The sequence below is a fragment of the Salmo trutta genome, chromosome 6 (assembly GCF_901001165.1).
Source record: "Salmo trutta chromosome 6, fSalTru1.1, whole genome shotgun sequence".
In the NCBI taxonomy this organism is placed as follows: domain Eukaryota; kingdom Metazoa; phylum Chordata; class Actinopteri; order Salmoniformes; family Salmonidae; genus Salmo; species Salmo trutta.
The window spans coordinates 21,295,823-21,302,348 of record NC_042962.1 but is presented as its reverse complement, the minus strand read 5'-3'; positions in this window follow the sequence as shown (position 1 = coordinate 21,302,348).

Below are 6,526 nucleotides of genomic sequence, written 5' to 3'. Positions count from 1 at the left end.
TTTTGAGTACGATTTGGTTTTTGTGTTGTGGCCTTGACATTTATTTCAGAGGAGATTACATTTAGTGTGTGTGTGTGTGTGTGTGCATGCGTACGAGTGTATGATACATCTGCGTGGACACACTGGCAGCTGTGTCCGCTGGGTGAGGGAAAGGGCAGGCTATTTGCCAAGCATCAGTGTGATGCCCCTCAGTGGAGGTGTCATAATACCCATAAAACCTAGCGGCCAAACAGGGAAACGGTTCTAATCGTTTTTCCACTATTCATTTTTCCCATAGAGGATTTTAGAAACACTTACAAATATGGGCTGTGTTTCGTGTAGTCTTACCCTGCCTTGACATTTTGATAACCATATAAATCTCTCAGACAAGGATACTTTTATCAATATATTCGGCTCCATTTAATCTGACCCGAAAAATGCTAATTAGAATAAAAGTAGAAATCATGGAAGACAAATCCCTGCTAGCTCCTGCACATCATCTCTAGCTGATACCTTTGCTAACAGGTATTGTGTCAATTTAAAACTTGCACAAGACCGTTCACAGAATAGTCAATTTTAAAGAAATGTAGCCAATATATACATGAATACATTTAGCTAACATTAGATAGTTAATCCAGAGATTCTTACCTTCACCTCGATTTGGCAGTCTCGTCCAGATCATCATGACAGTGGAAGATTTGAAGGGGTGGCAGGTAACCTAGTGGTTAGGAGCGTTGGGCCAGTAACCGAAAGGTTGCTGGATCGAATCCCCGAGCTGACAAGGCAGTTGACCCACTGTTCCCAAGTAGGCTGTCATTGTAAATAAGAATTTGTTCTTAACTGACTTGCCTGGTTAAATAAAATAACAATAGCCACATTAGCAGATAATTAGCATTTCATTTTTGGGGGGTTAAATACAGGTGAATGAATATATTGATAAAGTCACCTTGTCCTAGAGAGATTTACATGGTTATCAAAATGTCACACCAGGTTTTATGGGTATTATAACTCATACTGCGCCACTCTATTAGCCTTTCATATACAAATCAAATGTATTTATATAGCCCTTCTTACATCAGCTGATATATCAAAGTGCTGTACAGAAACCCAGCCTAAAACCCCAAACAGCAAGCAATGCAGGTGTAGAAGCACGGTGGCTAGGAAAAACTCCCTAGAAAGGCCAAAACCTAGGAAGAAACCTAGAGAGGAACCAGGCTATGAGGGATGGTCAGTCCTCTTCTGGCTGTGCCGGGTGGGGATAACAGCACATGGCCAAGATGTTCAAATGTTCATAAATGACCAGCATGGTCAAATAATAATAATCACAGTGAACAGGTCAGGGTTCCATAGCCGCAGGCAGAACAGTTGAAACTGGAGGAGTTGCACGGCCAGGTGGACTGGGGACAGCAAGGAGTCATCATGCCAGGTAGTCCTGAGGCATGGTCCTAGGGCTCAGGTCCTCCGAGAGAGAGAAGGAAAGAAAGAGAGAAAGAGAGAATTAGAGAGAGCATACTTAAATTCACACAGGACACCGGATAAGACAGGAGAAATACTCCAGATATAACAGACTGACCCTAGCCCCCTGACACATAAACTACTGCAGCATAAATACTGGAGGCTGAGACAGGAGGGGTCAGGAGACACTGTGGCCCCATCCGATGATACTGCCGAAAAGGGCAAAACAGGCAGGATATAACCCCACCCACTTTGCCAAATCCCAGCCCCCACACCACTAGAGGGATATCTTCAAACCCCAACCTACCATCCCGAGACAAGGCCGAGTATAGCCCACAAAGATCTCCGCCACGGCACAACCCAAGGGGGGGCGCCAACCCAGACAGGAAGACCACGTCAGTGACTCAACCCACTCAAGTGATGCACCTCTCCTTGGGACGGCATGGAAGAGCACCAGTAAGCCAGTGACTCAGCCCCTGTAATAGAGTTAGAGGCAGAGAATCCTAGTGGAGAGAGGGGAACCGGCCAGGCAGAGACAGCAAGAGCGGTTCGTTGCTCCAGTGCCTTTCTGTTCACCTTCACACTCTTGGACCAGACTACACTCAATCATAGGACCTACTGAAGAGATGAGTCTTCAATAAAGACTTAAAGGTTGAGACCGAGTCTGCGTCTCTCACATGGGTAGGCAGACCATTCCATAAAAATGGAGCTCACAGCTGTATACAGCTGTTAAGTAGACTTCTCTGGCCTTGTCAGTCCTCTCCTCTTTCTTTCTCTCCCTCTCCACTTCTGGTGAGGGTTGGCTTTCCACTGGGTGTTCTTTTTACTACCACCCTCCAAGACCATTATCTTAATGAGGAAGTTATTGAGCCAGCAATTTGTTTACAAACAGTAGTTCCACTTGCCCATTGAGGAACTCATGCCTTTGGTTCTGGGGTCTGGGTGGAGAATGATACATTATATTTGTCAGGAACACAATAAGGAAGGGATCTATTCACTGTTTTCTGCCAAATGACCGTTGGCTCATAAGTCTGGGAGCTGGCTACACATGATCTGTTCAAATTCCTTAAAAGTGGATCTTTCCTCCCTTCCTTGAAGTAATCACTGATTACACCTGATTGTACAGGTGAACGCAAGGCCTTCACCTCATGGCATTCACCTGTCCAGCCATTTCTAATGAGTAATTACTTAAAGGAATGAAAGAAGGATGCACTGTAGCCGCCAGACTTGTTTGACACTATATAAAACTTGATACGTTGAAGGCTATTTCTTTGGGAGGAAGATATTCACTCCAGCCTGATGTTGCCAGTCTGAGGGAGGTGATGAACAGCTATGGAGCACAGCTCTGTGGTGAGTGCAATGAAATGATATATGACTATTTATATAAGCCTTCTTATTTGGTCTGGTTGTAAAGTGTGGTCTCGCTACTTGAAATATGCCTATACCAAGTATATATTTATTTTTAACCACTTTATTGGCCTATAATATTGTAGCCTACTATTCAGAAATGTCGGCCTAATATGAAATAGCAAAAACTGGCACTCAAATCAAAACATAAAATATTTAGAAGGGCACCAATGAGACATCTCAATTAACTTGTCAGAGAAATGTTGCAGTGGATTTTCTACCAGGCCCGTTGTGTTAATTGAGATTTAAATGTCGAAATATTTCAAAGATGGTATACTTATCTAAATTCATCTTGTGTTGAGCGTCTTAATTGATGTTTCCAGAGGATTAGAAGTTCTGACTGACTGGGAAGCTTTTAATGACAAATGGGTAGTGTAATTAGTTTAATCAAGTTGTTAATCAAAGTTGTTGTTATTTAAGATTTCGCTATGGAGGTGCAAACTTAATTGAGCCTAAACATTTTTGACAACGCATGATGGCAGTCCTACCTAATTAGGCCTATTCAAGACAATTCGTCTCAAAGTTAACCCATCCCTCAAACTCCATTATCATGCGCTGTAGACCTACTGTATATTTTGCTAATGCATAATATTAAGCCTAGTTCTAAACTTCAACGTTAATTCAGGGGTCAGCCAATCATTGTTGTAATTCAGTCTGAGGATTTTTCTTGTTGTGCCAGAGCAATGTGTATTATGCATCTCTCACTATAACCATGCAGAGGGGACTGGTGTAGAAACACACCTTTCAGAATGCTGTCGTTAATGAAGCATAGCACCAATTACACAATGAACATGGAACAGAATAATTGTTGTGACAGACAGCTTGACAAGCTTCCCCTCCAACAGCTATAGTCTACATTCGAAGACATGCACCCCCATATTAACTGTCTCTCTGGAAGCCGTTCCAGGTCATTTTGAGTAACTGATGCATATTGATGGGAAGTATTGCAGGGCTGTCAAGTAGTTCACATTCAGAGAACTGGTTGGTGCTGCATTCTGGAAATGATTAGGTTAATCTGCACTGATGTGGAAAAATATGGAAGAAAGCAATATGGTGCATGTCTATTTGTAGGTTTTGTAGCAGAGGTGGTTCGCTGAACTATGCTTGAATGAGTAACCTTGCCTGAGACCTGAAGACTTGCGTTAGCTCCCCTGAGCTAATCCCTAGGCTTTCGTTCAGTTGGTTGACACTGTCTTGCGGTGCACAGACGGCCCAGGTTCAAACCCAGTTGGTCAAAGTTTCACAGTTCTTTCACATCAGTGTAGATGAAGGCAAGGAAACGAGTAGAGGGATCATCTTTAGGCTACTGACATTTCTGACGTTTCTACTGCGATTTGACTGAACAATTATTTTTCAATGTCACTGAAAATATTGTCCTGTAGAGGGCAGCATAGCCTATCACGATGTTCAGACTGTATCTATCCTATGTCTGCGGTGTCTATTGTCTGAGGCCAATAGCACAGGCTTACAGAAGGAAATTGGGTGGGTTGTGATATTTACATTTAAATTTAGTACATTTCCTTGGAAACTGGTGGAAAAGGCTTTCATCACAAGGGGAAAGCATGTGACATGTAATCACTGTGGAAAGAACTGGCTCGGACACAGGTTCTACTAAATCCAATCTGTCCTTGTCATTGGACCTGGAAATGACTAGTAGAAAACCCTATAGGACTACTAATCGAAAACCCTCTGGAAATAGAACCAAATGATGGGTCATCAGTATTATCAATCAGTAGCTGGTATGCATTTCCTTCCTTTTCGTTTCGATTGGACTATAAGTTTTCCATTTCTCTGTGCCAGCTCTTTGCAGATTTTAGTGGAGTGGCTCCATGATATGGACAAGCTCTCTGGTAACAACACATTGACTGAGAGTTATAACCCATAACTACCAAATCATTGTTATTCGGTCGGGATAACAACTGAAATGGGAGACAATGAAAGATTAAGGGAGTGCTTTCTTTGTGCTCTCTCTCATCCTGTTTTTCCCATTAGCACTGTCTGTGTTGATGCTCCTGCAATTCAATCACACAATCAAATTAAAATTGCAGCAAACCACTGAGTCCATTCCAATGGGCAGAACTCAGATCTTTCTCTCTCTGTCTTCCAAATGCAGCACCGGTTTTCTAAGTAAACAATTCTTCAAAACAACACCAGAGCCCTTTTAGTTCACTTTTAATCAATTATTTATTTAACTAGGCAAGTCAGTTAAGAACAAATTCTTATTTACAATGACAGCCATACGCTAACGATGCTGGGCCAATTGTGCGCTGCCCTATGGTACTCAAAATCACAGCCGGTTGTGATACAGCCTGGAATCAAACCAGGGTCTGTAATGACGCCTCTAGCACTGAGATGCAGTGCCTTAGACCGCTGCACCACGGGAGCCCAATTACACAATTAAACGTGTCCAAATGCATTAAGCCATCTGTTATTATTGTTGTTGATATCCCTTCTCTAGCAGGATCCCAGGGTTTTGTTCATTTGACTTTGTCAGGGCCGGCTCCAGGCATAAGCGACATAAGTGGTCGCATAGGGCCCCCAGCTGCTAGGGAGTTAATAACATGGCTAACTTAGCTAACTAACATACATTTTGAGAAAACAAGTTATATTAAGCAGCTAGCTAGCGTTAACAACATATAGTCGTCAATGAGGCTGAGAGATAGCTAACAAGCTAACAAACAATGTAACAAAAGTGTAATTTTGGATTTGAAAAATACTCCAACAGGCTTTGCATTTCAGGAATCACAGTAGAAAGTGTGATTCCTGGTGCACTCTTCAGTTATTTAAGCATTTAAACAATATGTTTGTTTTTTTAAGAAAACAGTTTTTCCCACTTCCCTCATTGACTTTCATGTGTTTCAAACATGAGCTTGTCAGAGGTGTCGGACTTGACGACAATTGCTATCGATTGGAGTGCAGCAATTGGTTGTCCAAAAATCTGGGGAGGGGCTTAGTGAAGGGTCAATTAGCTGACCATTAGCCATGTACATTTATAGATTGGTAGTTAGTCTAACCAGCTATCTAAACTTGTAATATTCATAGTCGAATAAAGACCATGCATGGAGACAGTTACCTAGGGGCCCTGACCTCCAAGGGGCCCCCATTGATTTTGTAAGTCATTCTCACTCAGACATCATATTAACATGGCATGAGTCATGTCAAAGTGTGTAGAATTGTAGGAAATTGGCTTTAAAACTGCAAAAACGTCTATCTACCCCATGGCAAAGTGATGAGAATTGCAGGAAGTAAAACGGCACATTTTTTCTCATTGTTCCATGGCCAAATGAGTAGACTTGCATTACATTTGTTATAAAATTGCAACATTTTCTCTCTGCTCCATGGCAAAAATATGTTGAATTGACAGAAATTAACTTGTGTATGTATTTCTCTCCGCCGTCAAGAGGGGGGCTACAAATGTTTTGCCGCGAGGTGGGGGGCCCCAACCAAATCTCACTTAGGGCCCCCAAAAGACTAGAGCCGGCCCTGGACTACACAGTTTGCAGGGAAAACTAGCTTGACTTGCACCAGATTCATAAAGGCCCTATTTGCATAATAAGAATAGCCTTCGGCTTAGTTCGAAACCCCTTCAGCATATAAAAGAGGGCCAAGACAAGAGAAGGCAGTGGTCTGATGTCTTTAGTAATGTTCTTAGTCTGACCTAGTGTTCATGCCAGCCACTGTTGTT